This window comes from Ostrea edulis, chromosome 2 (assembly GCF_947568905.1).
Source record: "Ostrea edulis chromosome 2, xbOstEdul1.1, whole genome shotgun sequence".
Taxonomy (NCBI): Eukaryota; Metazoa; Mollusca; class Bivalvia; order Ostreida; family Ostreidae; genus Ostrea; species Ostrea edulis.
This window is the reverse complement of record NC_079165.1, coordinates 73,139,427-73,154,154: the sequence shown is the minus strand read 5'-3', so window position 1 is coordinate 73,154,154 and position 14,728 is coordinate 73,139,427.

The window sequence follows — 14,728 nt, the reverse complement described above, 5'->3', positions numbered from 1 at the left end:
ACTTTATAAATTTTATTCTATTGTATTCTAAGTTGCTCGAATAATTTCCATTTTTTTTCACAACAAATTCAACATAGTTGTTATGTGTAGCTAATTTCAATTCTATATTTTTTTTTTTACATTTGATAAAGTCAGCTTAAAGCTATTTAACACAAGTGTTTTACAAGTTGTATATATATATATATATATATATATATATATAAAACACAAAACACTATAATATATGTATATATATATATATATATATAAAATATAAAAGATGGTAATTAATTATGTTACTAATTTCATTCTCAGCACATCCAAGATTATATTTTTTTCTACAAGTTACAGCATTAAGAGAAAACATGTTACTGATCCATTCATATACGTTAAGTTCCTTATAAATACTTTGACTAGTTCACATGCATTCATACAATAGATGTTCAATACTTTCTCTTTGTTGTCTACAGCATCTGTATCTGACTTGTGAATATTCTTTAAGAATGTATTAGTAGTCAAAATCCTGTGGTTAGCACGATATTGAAACCATCTTAATTTTCTTTCTTTCACTAATAAAATTATATTAGTATTAATGTTTTTCTATTCATCTTGTAAAATAAGAAACCTTCATTCCATTTTAATCGGCCTGTAGGTTTTACTTCATTATCATTAAGAGTAATTATAAAACAAATATTTCCATTTTAGTCTAAAATCAAAGGAATTAAATGTGTTGGAATGATAGGTTTTGTTAATTTACTCGTTTGATGTTTCATTATTTTCTTTAATACTTTGGGTACACTTAAATATTCTTTAAAAATTGGTTTTTACTGTTATATATAAATTTAAACTCGTGGTATGCGCGTTCATAATTTCCGATGCAGTGTTTTCGTTCAATATCTATGTATACACAAAGTACACATAAATTTGCTCTTCTGTACCCTCGTACATTTTATCAAAATCCATGTGACACTGCATATATATTACGAGATATGAAACACGCTGTAATCAGCAATTTTCATTATTGCACAATCACATAACAGACGGTATGGAAAAATACAGAGAGCCCCGAAGGAAATCCCGTTGTCAGCTATTCTATTTTTGGTAGTGACGTCTACTAGAGTATATAAACAAGCGCTCGTCGTCACAACATTGGGACCGATTCGAGAAGAGAACCTACAACCGTCCACGTCCAACATGGGGGTGGATTGGAAGTGGGTTCTTTCACACAGGAAAAAATAATAATCACCATGATCAACGCTTACTTCGTAACCTCCCTGGATTTTCGCATCTAGGGTCAGTTCCCGGTTCTTGGGCCCTCGCCGCAGCGACCCCGCTGTCACTTTTTTTGTGCTAGGGGTTGGTGAGGATCACCCAGGGACCACAGTACAGCCCCTATTCGCGGACGTTTCTGTATCGTACGCCGTGGTTTGTGGTGTGTGCTTGTGGTCCTGGGTATATTTCAGCAGATTTCTATGGTAAGGTTTAAGGTAAGTATGTTTTTCTATTTCGCCGGAGGTTACGAAGGAAAGCCTTGAATTGGTGTTTATCAATTCTTCTCTGTGTGAAGACTAAAGATCGCTGTATTGTCAAACGTTTGTTCTAGTTTGTTCTCAAAGACTGTTGTCTCTAGACGCTTGTCGATTGATAATGTTGACCCATTAGAATCGGGTAACAATTAATCTGAAATGTCGCATTTAGCGAGAAGTGTCTGGTGTACAGCTCTTGTAATTGACATCAAACTCCGGAACATTTGGTTGACTTACAATGTGTCTTTTATTAACTAGTGCCTAATGGAATAACAATAAAAATATCATTATTTCATGGTGTTTGTGTTGGTTTTTGCATTTAGTTTCTTTGTTGTTACATGAATGGATTATTACGACAAATTAATCTATGGCTATTTACACGGTGTAAATATAGAGAAGTTATTCATCGAAAATCTATATCGTACAAGTGACCTAGATCGGCTGACAAGAAATTAGAACAGTAGAAAATCAGATGATCATTTTTACATACAATTCTGAAGAAATGTACATGCAGGAAAACGTTTAAATTGACTGGTAACTTAACCTGGATACGTCAACAAACACATTTCTTTAAAGCTTAGATGTTTTAAGGAACATGTAAATTTGGACGCAACGCGTTAGGAGTTTTTACATTGGAAAATACTGTGAGACCGCAATAAAAGAATACAGCAATCGTGCGCGAAAAAGAAAAGAAAAATACATGAATAAATAAAAAAAAATATTTAAAAAATGAATTTCGCTGTGAATCTAATTTATAAGGTTTTCAAAGGGGGACTGGATCTGATGATCTCTGGTTTTTATAAGGGGTGGATCTTCTGTAGGTCTCGGTTTTTATAAGGGGTGGAACTGATGGTCTCTGGTTTTTATAAGGGGTGGATCTGTAGGTCTTGGTTTTGATAAGGGGTGGATCTGTACTCTCTGGTTTTTATAAGGGGTGGATCTGAAAGTCTCTGGTTTTGATAAGGGGTGGATCTGTAGCTCTCTGGTTTTGATCAGGGGTGGATCTGTAGATCTCTGGTTTTATAAGGGGTGGATCTGTAGGTCTCTGGTTTTTATAAGGGGCGGATCTGTAAGTCTCTGGTTTTGTAAGGGGTGGATCTGTACGTCTCTGGTTTTTATAAGGGGCAGATCTGTAGCTCTCTGGTTTTTATAAGGAGCGGATCTGTAGCTCTCTGGTTTTTATAAGGGGCGGATCTGTAGGTCTCTGATTTTTATAAGGGGTGGATCTTTAGTTCATTGATTTTTATAAGGGGCGGATCTGTAGGTCTCTGGTTTTTATAAGGGGCCGATCTGTAGGTCTCTGGTTTTGATAAGGGGTGGATCTTTAGTTCATTGGTTTTTATAAGGGGCGGATGTGTAGGTGTCTGGTTTTTATAATGGGTGGATTTGTAGGTCTCTGGTTTATATAATGAGTGGATCTGTAGATCTCGGTTTTTATAAGGGGTGGATCTGGTTTTTATAAGGGGTGGATCTGTACGTCTCGGTTTCTATAAGGGGCGGATCTGTACGTCTCTGGTTTCTTTAAACGGTGGGTCTGTGCATACGTCTCTGGTTTTTATAATGGGTGGATCTGTAGATCTCGGTATTTATAATAGGTGGATCTGTAAGCATCTGGTTTTTATAAGGAGCGGATCTGTAGGTCTCTGGTTTTTATAAGGGGCGGATCTGTAGGTCTCTGGTTTTTATAAGGGGTGGATCTGTAGGTCTTTAGTTTTTATAAGGGGTGGATCTGTAGGTCTCTGGTTTTTATAAAGAGTGGATCTGTAGGTCCCTGGTTTTTATAAAGAGTGGATCTGTAGGTCCCTGGTTTTTATAAGGGGTGGACCTGTAGGTCTCTGGTTTTTATAAGGGATGGATCTGTAGGTCTCTAGTTTTTATAAGGGGCGGATCTGTAGGTCCTGGTTTTTATAAAGGGCGGATCTGTAGGTCTCTAGTTTTTATAAAGGGCGGATCTGTAGGTCTCTAGTTTTTATAAGGGGCGGATCTGTAGGTCCTGGTTTTTATAAGGGGTGGATCTGTAGGTCCCTGGTTTTTATAAGGGGCGGATCTGTAGGTCCTGGTTTTTATAAGGGGTGGATCTGTAGGTCCCTGGTTTTTATAAGGGGCGGATCTGTAGGTCTCTGGTTTTTATAAGGGGTGGATCTGTAGGTCTCTAGTTTTTATAAGGGGAGGATCTGTAGGTCTCTGGTTTTTATAAGGGGCGGATCTGTAGGTCTCTGGTTTTTATAAGGGGCGGATCTGTAGGTCTCTAGTTTTTATAAGGGGCGGATCTGTAGGTCCCTGGTTTTTATAAGGGGCGGATCTGTAGGTCTCTAGTTTTTATAAGGGGTGGATCTGTAGGTCTCTGGTTTTTATAAGGGGCGGATCTGTAGGGCCCTGGTTTTTATAAAGGGCGGATCTGTAGGTCTCTGGTTTTTATAAGGGGTGGATCTGTAGGTCTCTAGTTTTTATAAGGGGCGGATCTGTAGGTCCTGGTTTTTATAAGGGGTGGATCTGTAGGTCCCTGGTTTTTATAAAGAGTGGATCTGTAGGTCCCTGGTTTTTATAAAGAGTGGATCTGTAGGTCCCTGGTTTTTATAAGGGGTGGATCTGTAGGTCTCTAGCTTTTATAAGGGGCGGATCTGTAGGTTTCTAGTTTTTATAAGGGGTGGATCTGTAGGTCCTGGTTTTTATAAGGGGTGGATCTGTAGGTCCCTGGTTTTTATAAAGAGTGGATCTGTAGGTCCCTGGTTTTTATAAGGGGTGGATCTGTAGGTCTCTAGTTTTTATAAGGGGCGGATCTGTAGGTCTCTAGTTTTTATAAGGGGTGGATCTGTAGGTCCTGGTTTTTATAAGGGGCGGATCTGTAGGTCTTGGTTTTTATAAGGGGCGGATCTGTAGGTCTCTGGTTTTTATAAGGGGCGGATCTGTAGGTCCCTGGTTAATTAAGAACCCTCAGGCATTTGCCTTTACAAACTTGAATCATTGTGCAATTCGTTTTTTTTTTCGACCATCATACTTTGACTACACTTTAGATCAGCTAAACAATGATAGAGAACATTTTTGAAAATATGATATGATAGACAATAGTGTGTTTCTACATTTTTATCTCTCCCTCTTGTCGTCCCGGTTTTAAGTATTGCTACAAAAAGCGTTTCGAAACTGTTCTCTCTTATGAAAATGACACTGTACATGTATACACATAAATAAAACTTTCACCATTGACGGAAATTGACTAATACCGAAACATTTTGGCCATTGTTTTTTCTTATAAAAATCTCTATGGAGTAAAACTAATACATGTAGTATCCTTCAATCTCTTCAGTTGCAATACGCGTAAGTGAGGAAAACAGAAAATAGAAAAGATTACAAATCACAAAATGAGAAAATTGATGAATACAGTGACATCTGACTCGATTAAAGCATATTGAAATCCATTCTGGAGAGGCGGTTTCTTCGTTTCCTTGGGTTGACGGTGTTATAGAGCCAGACTTCCCCCCATAGTGAGACTCCCCCCCCCCCCCCCCCCCCCCCCCGAAAAAGTCTGGCTCTATAGTGAGCCTTACCCCCGGTAGTCTCGCTCTAGAGTGAGCAGATTTGCTCTGAATAAACCTTACCCCCAGGGGGAAGACTCACTCTAGAGCCATAACACCCTCTTGAAGTCTCGCTCTAGAGGGACACCCCCGCTTTCATCCCCTCCTGCGCAAACTATGAAATAAATTCTAGTTTATCGGACAGGGAATTACCAACCCACCTACCTACCTACCTGAAGTTGTACAAGTTTAAAAGTATAACCGATATTTGTACGCAGATGAGAAGAAACATAAATTCGAAATTTCCTCATATCTCTCTCTCTCTCTCTCTCTCTCTCTCTCAGTTGGTGAGTTAAAATGACTTATTAATTCCAATGTGTTTTATTCACTGTTTTCTCCTCTTGAGCTTAATGAACGACTTTAAAAGCAAAATCATTTAATGCCCTGCCGTAAAAGGTCTTGGTATCTAAACAGTCTCTATAAAGTGATAGTACTTTACCTGGAATAAATGAAGGGAAAAGTCCTGTTATGGGGTGAAGTCTGACTCTACAACTAGTGATAGAGTAGGTCTTCCCACGGGGAAGTCTGGCTCCAGAGTGAGACTTCCCCGGGGGTTCTCCTGCTCTAGAGTGAGCCTTCCCCCCAGGGGGAAGGCTCACTCTAGAGCCAGGCTTCCGGGGGGAAGTCTCATTATGGGGTAAGGCTCACTCTACAACACCGGTTCAGTTTCTAAGCTTTTAGGGGTTCCTGTATTAAGCTACAAATGTATATCTAGCAGCCGACCAAGTTTTTCTCCCTCCCCTAATCTAAAATAATTGGTCTGATGTTTTAAATGTACACACGAAACATCCATTTATCGCCACTTTACCGTGGTGATAAACCAACAAATGTAGTCCATAATTTTAGAATAGTAGCATACATGTATTGGTAGCGGTTTCTCATTTTTAGACCTTACACGTGCCACAAAGTAGCTTAGGAGGAGGGACAAAACAACCACCACGGAATCGTTTACATAACAAGCAATTTGGATAGAGAAAAGGGAGCGTTTGTTGAAGTTATACCTCACAACAGTAATTCAATAATTCATTTCGGCAGATGCAATGCATTATGCATATGCTTGCTAAAATCACATTAGTATGTCTTTCTCGTGTCCTGTGTACCTTTAATACATTGTACTTTGACAAAAATCCAACTAATGTTTAGAGAAAGTTAAAGGACATAAATCTCAACCGAGAGTAATTTTTTTAAATCCTGTTTCTGCTTGAAATTCAAAATACACTTAACACCAAAATACCTTGTCCAGCAGTGGGTGGTGTTACAATCAATAGGTGTTATGTGATTCACGTACACGTGTGCCTACTTTATTTACAACACTCATATTATTATTTCTTTGATTGAATGCGCAAATTGACATACGTACATCGATGCGCAAAAATATTGGCTATATTATGAAGGATGGAAAGAATTTTTGTAACAATCAAATATAAATCGATTTTTATAAAGTATTTGTTCGGTTAGTGATTACTGACAATTTTCTTCCAAGATTTCTTGACACTTAGCCGTTTACAAGTATCATTGTTTCACGTTAAAAGAGCCCGCAGCGCCAAGCAGAGGACTAACTATTGTAATTCACATTCAAATTGTGACGTCTGATTGAAAGAAAATCAACAAAGATTTTATTTAATGATTCATCCTTTAGAATTCTCAGCATGTAATGGGATTATGTTTCGAATTTCCTTGGGATGAGTTTTGTAAATGTAAAATGAATGAAAACAGAGATTTCATGACCATTTTGTACAGACAAGATCCCGTGTTGTTAATTCATACTAGGGTCACATTCATAATATTTCTAAACTCTGAACAGTGTATCCGAAAACGGAAGTGTATTGTGGAAAAATTCGAACTACAAGTCATCGTCTCTCTGAAGAGACTGGGAGATGGTCCGTTATCAATGATGCTGAGTAGAGACTGGGAGATGGTGTGTTATCATGATACTGAGTAGAGACTGGGAGATGGTCCGTTATCATGATACTGAGTAGAGACTGGGAGATGGTCCGTTATCATGATACTGAGTAGACACTGGGAGATGGTGTGTTATCAATGATACTGAGTAGAGACTGGGAGATGATGTGTTATCAATGATACTGAGTAGTGACTGGGAGATGGTGTGTTATCAATGATACTGAGTAGAGACTGGGAGATGGTGTGTTATCAATGATACTGAGTAGAGACTGGGAGATTATCCGTTATCAATGATACTGAGTAGTGACTGGGAGATGGTGTGTTATCATGATACTGAGTAGAGACTGGGAGATGGTGTGTTATCATGATACTGAGTAGAGACTGGGAGATGGTGTGTTATCATGATACTGAGTAGAGACTGGGAGATGGTGTGTTATCATGATACTGAGTAGTGACTGGGAGATGGTGTGTTATCATGATACTGAGTAGAGACTGGGAGATGGTGTGTTATCATGATACTGAGTAGAGACTGGGAGATGGTGTGTTATCATGATACTGAGTAGAGACTGGGAGATGGTGTGTTATCAATGATACTGAGTAGAGACTGGGAGATGGTGTGTTATCAATGATACTGAGTAGAGACTGGGAGATTATCCGTTATCAATGATACTGAGTAGTGACTGGGAGATGGTGTGTTATCATGATACTGAGTAGAGACTGGGAGATGGTCCGTTATCATGATACTGAGTAGTGACTGGGAGATGGTCCGTTATCAATGATACTGAGTAGAGACTGGGAGATGGTCCGTTATCAATGATACTGAGTAGAGACTGGGAGATGGTGTGTTATCATGATACTGAGTAGTGACTGGGAGATGGTCCGTTATCATGATACTGAGTAGTGACTGGGAGATGGTCCGTTATCAATGATACTGAGTAGAGACTGGGAGATGGTCCGTTATCAATGATACTGAGTAGAGACTGGGAGATGGTGTGTTATCATGATACTGAGTAGAGACTGGGAGATGGTGTGTTATCATGATACTGAGTAGACACTGGGAGATGGTGTGTTATCATGATACTGAGTAGAGACTGGGAGATTGTGTGTTCTCATGATACTGAGTAGACAATGGGAGATGGTGTGTTATCATGATACTGAGTAGAGACTGGGAGATGGTGTGTTATCATGATACTGAGTAGAGACTGGGAGATGGTGTGTTATCATGATACTGAGTAGAGACTGGGAGATGGTGTGTTATCATGATACTGAGTAGAGACTGAGAGATGGTGTGTTATCAATGATACTGAGTAGTGACTGGGAGATGTTCCGTTATCAATGATACTGAGTAGAGACTGGGAGATGGTGTGTTATCATGATACTGAGTAGACACTGGGAGATGGTGTGTTATCATGATACTGAGTAGAGACTGGGAGATGGTGTGTTATCATGATACTGAGTAGAGACTGGGAGATGGTCCGTTATCAATGATACTGAGTAGAGACTGGGAGATGTTCCGTTATCAATGATACTGAGTAGAGACTGGGAGATGGTGTGTTATCATGATACTGAGTAGAGACTGGGAGATGGTGTGTTATCATGATACTGAGTAGAGACTGGGAGATGGTGTGTTATCATGATACTGAGTAGACACTGGGAGATGGTGTGTTATCATGATACTGAGTAGAGACTGGGAGATGGTTCGTTATCAATGATACTGAGTAGAGACTGGGAGATGGTGTGTTATCATGATACTGAGTAGAGACTGGGAGATGGTCCGTTATCATGATACTGAGTAGAGACTGGGAGATGGTGTGTTATCATGATACTGAGTAGAGACTGGGAGATGGTGTGTTATCATGATACTGAGTAGAGACTGGGAGATGGTGTGTTATCAATGATACTGAGTAGAGACTGGGAGATGGTGTGTTATCATGATACTGAGTAGAGACTGGGAGATGGTGTGTTATCATGATACTGAGTAGAGACTGGGAGATGGTGTGTTATCAATGATATTGAGTGCAGACTGGGAGATGGTGTGTTATCATGATACTGAGTAGAGACTGGGAGATGGTGTGTTATCAATGATACTGAGTAGAGACTGGGAGATGGTGTGTTATCAATGATACTGAGTGCAGACTGGGAGATGGTGTGTTATCAATGATACTGAGTAGAGACTGGGAGATGGTGTGTTATCATGATACTGAGTAGAGACTGGGAGATGGTGTGTTATCAATGATACTGAGTAGAGACTGGGAGATGGTGTGTTATCAATGATACTGAGTGCAGACTGGGAGATGGTGTGTTATCATGATACTGAGTACAGACTGGGAGATGGTTTGTTATCATGATACTGAGTAGTGACTGGGAGATGATGTGTTATCAATGATACTGAGTAGAGACTGGGAGATGGTGTGTTATCATGATACTGAGTAGAGACTGGGAGATGGTATGTTATCATGATACTGAGTAGAGACTGGGAGATGGTGTGTTATCATGATACTGAGTAGAGACTGGGAGATGGTGTGTTATCATGATACTGAGTAGAGACTGGGAGATGGTGTGTTATCATGATACTGAGTAGTGACTGGGAGATGATGTGTTATCAATGATACTGAGTAGAGACTGGGAGATGGTGTGTTATCATGATACTGAGTAGAGACTGGGAGATGGTATGTTATCATGATACTGAGTAGAGACTGGGAGATGGTGTGTTATCATGATACTGAGTAGAGACTGGGAGATGGTGTGTTATCAATGATACTGAGTAGAGACTGGGAGATGGTCCGTTATCAATGATACTGAGTGCAGACTGGGAGATGGTGTGTTATCAATGATACTGAGTAGAGACTGGGAGATGGTGTGTTATCATGATACTGATTAGAGACTGGGAGATGGTGTGTTATCAATGATACTGAGTAGAGACTGGGAGATGGTGTGTTATCAATGATACTGAGTGCAGACTGGGAGATGGTGTGTTATCATGATACTGAGTACAGACTGGGAGATGGTTTGTTATCAATGATACTGAGTACAGACTGGGAGATGGTGTGTTATCATGATACTGAGTAGAGACTGGGAGATGGTGTGTTATCAATGATACTGAGTAGAGACTGGGAGATGCTGTGTTATCATGATACTGAGTAGAGACTGGGAGATGGTGTGTTATCATGATACTGAGTAGAGACTGGGAGATGGTCCGTTATCAATGATACTGAGTAGAGACTGGGAGATGGTGTGTTATCATGATACTGAGTAGAGACTGGGAGATGGTGTGTTATCATGATACTGAGTAGAGACTGGGAGATGGTGTGTTATCAATGATACTGAGTGCAGACTGGGAGATGGTGTGTTATCATGATACTGAGTACAGACTGGGAGATGGTTTGTTATCATGATACTGAGTAGTGACTGGGAGATGATGTGTTATCAATGATACTGAGTAGAGACTGGGAGATGGTGTGTTATCATGATACTGAGTAGAGACTGGGAGATGGTATGTTATCATGATACTGAGTAGAGACTGGGAGATGGTGTGTTATCATGATACTGAGTAGAGACTGGGAGATGGTGTGTTATCATGATACTGAGTAGAGACTGGGAGATGGTGTGTTATCATGATACTGAGTAGTGACTGGGAGATGATGTGTTATCAATGATACTGAGTAGAGACTGGGAGATGGTGTGTTATCATGATACTGAGTAGAGACTGGGAGATGGTATGTTATCATGATACTGAGTAGAGACTGGGAGATGGTGTGTTATCATGATACTGAGTAGAGACTGGGAGATGGTGTGTTATCAATGATACTGAGTAGAGACTGGGAGATGGTCCGTTATTAATGATACTGAGTGCAGACTGGGAGATGGTGTGTTATCATGATACTGAGTAGAGACTGGGAGATGGTGTGTTATCATGATACTGATTAGAGACTGGGAGATGGTGTGTTATCAATGATACTGAGTAGAGACTGGGAGATGGTGTGTTATCAATGATACTGAGTGCAGACTGGGAGATGGTGTGTTATCAATGATACTGAGTAGAGACTGGGAGATGGTGTGTTATCATGATACTGATTAGAGACTGGGAGATGGTGTGTTATCAATGATACTGAGTAGAGACTGGGAGATGGTGTGTTATCAATGATACTGAGTGCAGACTGGGAGATGGTGTGTTATCATGATACTGAGTACAGACTGGGAGATGGTTTGTTATCAATGATACTGAGTACAGACTGGGAGATGGTGTGTTATCATGATACTGAGTAGAGACTGGGAGATGGTGTGTTATCAATGATACTGAGTAGAGACTGGGAGATGCTGTGTTATCATGATACTGAGTAGAGACTGGGAGATGGTGTGTTATCATGATACTGAGTAGAGACTGGGAGATGGTGTGTTATCAATGATACTGAGTAGAGACTGGGAGATGGTCAGTTGTCAATGATACTGAGTAGTGACTCGGAGATGGTCCGTTATCATGATACTGAGTAGAGACTGGGAGATGGTGTGTTATCAATGATACTGAGTAGAGACTGGGAGATGGTCCGTTATCAATGATACTGAGTAGAGACTGGGAGATGGTGTGTTATCATGATACTGAGTAGAGACTGGGAGATGGTGTGTTATCATGATACTGAGTAGAGACTGGGAGATGGTCCGTTATCATGATACTGAGTAGATACTGGGAGATGGTGTGTTATCATGATACTGAGTAGAGACTGGGAGATGGTATGTTATCATGATACTGAGTAGAGACTGGGAGATGGTGTGTTATCATGATACTGAGTAGAGACTGGGAGATGGTGTGTTATCAATGATACTGAGTAGAGACTGGGAGATGGTATGTTATCATGATACTGAGTAGTGACTGGGAGATGGTATGTTATCATGATACTGAGTAGAGACTGGGAGATGGTGTGTTATGAATGATACTGAGTAGACACTGGGAGATGGTGTGTTATCATGATACTGAGTAGAGACTGGGAGATGGTGTGTTATCAATGATACTGAGTAGAGACTGGGAGATGGTGTGTTATCAATGATATTGAGTAGAGACTGGGAGATGGTGTGTTATCAATGATACTGAGTAGAGACTGGGAGATGGTCCGTTATCAATGATACTGAGTAGAGACTGGGAGATGGTGTGTTATCAATGATATTGAGTAGAGACTGGGAGATGGTCCGTTATCATGATACTGAGTAGAGACTGGGAGATGGTCCGTTATCAATGATACTGAGTGAAAGAATATGTAGTGTCTGTAATAGCAGACAAATTGTAGATGATTTTCCTTATATCAAGCATGTAGCATCGCGTTTTCTTCAAAGTGGAGGAAGCAGCCGGGGAAAATAGGGGGTGGGGGTGGGGGTGGGGGGGTCTACTTGCCTGTATATGAAAGGAAGCAAAATCGACACACTACCGGGTAGGTATCATATCAACTTTAGTACACCTTTAATTGTGTCTTTATTCTGAAAGTATGAATTAATAACAATAACCTTGAATGTGTATATTGCTGAACTTTTTGCGATTGAACTCTCGTGCATGTCACGCAATTAAATACATCTTATGGACATTTTTGAAAGGTGCCTACAAATACACAAACTCTGCTTTTAGATATCGCATTCATAACGAAGTGACAAAGATTACAATTAATGGTGTATATTTTGCTTCTACATACATGTACGCTTTAGAAGTCCATGTTTACAAATTGACATCGAATCTACATGGGGGTCTAACTATCTTTTACAAATATATGCTTTTGTGAGAATTCAAATAAAATCCTATGTTTAGATAGTATATGAGATGTCATGCAGAATTCTCATTACATATTAATCATGGTGATCAAATGATAAAATAAAGTAATCTGTTCGCAAATCTAATGATTAAATAAAACAAATTAGCAAGTTAATTTTTAAATTCAATGACAACATTTCCGACATTCAGAGACATATCTGTCTCTGGGACAATGTTTTCGTTCAAGATCTTGTATCAGGCGGTATTAATAAATACAGAGAGCCCCGAAGGAAATCCCGTTGTCAGCTATTCTATTTTTGGTAGTGACGTCTACTAGAGTATATAAACAAGCGCTCGTCGTCACAACATCGGGACCGATTCGAGAAGAGAACCTGCAACCGTCCACGTCCAACATGGGGGTGGATTGGAAGTGGGTTCTTTCACACAGGAAGAAATAATAATCACCATGATCAACGCTTACTTCGTAACCTCCCTGGATTTTCGCATCTAGGGTCAGTTCCCGGTTCTTGGGCCCTCGCCACAGCGACCCCGCTGTCACTTTTTTAGTGCTAGGGGTTGGCGTGGATTACCCAGGGACCACAGTACAGCCCCTAGTCGCGGACGTTTCTGTATCGTACGCCGTGGTTTGTGGTGTGTGCTTGTGGTCCTGGGTATATTTCAGCAGATTTCTATGGTAAGGTTTAAGGTAAGTATGTTTTTCTATTTCGCCGGAGGTTACGAAGGAAAGCCTTGAATTGGTGTTTATCAATTCTTCTCTGTGTGAAGACTAAAGATCGCTGTATTGTCAAACGTTTGTTCTAGTTTGTTCTCAAAGACTGTTGTCTCTAGACGCTTGTCGATTGATAATGTTGACCCATTAGAATCGGGTAACAATTAATCTGAAATGTCGCATTTAGCGAGAAGTGTCTGGTGTACAGCTCTTGTAATTGACATCAAACTCCGGAACATTTGGTTGACTTACAATGTATCTTTTAATAACTAGTGCCTAATGGAATTACGATTAAAAAGTATAACTATTTCATGGTGTTTGTGTTGGTTTTTGCATTTAGTTTCTTTTTGTTATACGAAAGCAATCTATGGCTATTTAAATGTATAAATAGAAAAGTTATTCATCGGAAATCGATATCGTACTAGTGTCTGTCTTACGGAGACCGAGATCGGCCAACAAAAAAAGCGAACTGAAGAAAATCAGATTTTTTATCCAACTTTTTACATATACGATTCTTAAGAAATGTACGTGTACAAAAACTTTTGAATATTGACCAGGATCTTAACCTGGCTACGCCTGAAGCTGCGAGTTCACACACAGGACTTTGTTTAAGAATGTTTTAAAGGGATTGATTTCCCCCCAATTTCACTTTTAATGATCAAAATCTACTCTCTAATGTGTTTAAAGGGTTTCACAAAAAGATTAAGGCTGTACATTAAGACGGAAGCTCGTTGTAGAGAGTTTAAGGCTATACATTAAGACGGAAGCTCGTTGTAGATAAATCAAGATGGGAATGTGTTATTGTTTACGACGTTTTCAAAATAAATGGATATCGATAAAAGCGTATTGAAAATATCACATTTCAGGTCTTCTTTAGGTAAAATATATCATTTAAAAGTTAAATTTGTGACTGTGAAATATTGGTATGAAATTCAACCTTTCACTGGTTTGTTTGTAAACATAAAAAGAATGGAGTCTTTGTTTACGTAACAGAGTTGGGGAACCGATCAATATTTAATGGGGAGGTGGGACCGTAGCTGTAATAATGTAGCCCTCTCCGATTTTTTTTTTGGACCGGTGCAAAATACAAAAGGACAAAATTTAACAACAAAATACTTTAGCTATATAATAAAAGGGTTATTGAACTTATATTGGTGAATATTAGCACTCGTTGTCTGTCAAAATGCACTCGTAAGCTCGTGCATTTTGACAGCCAATTCGTGCCAATATTCACCAATATAAGTTCAATAACCCTATAATATTTAATGGGGAGGTGGGACCGTAGCTG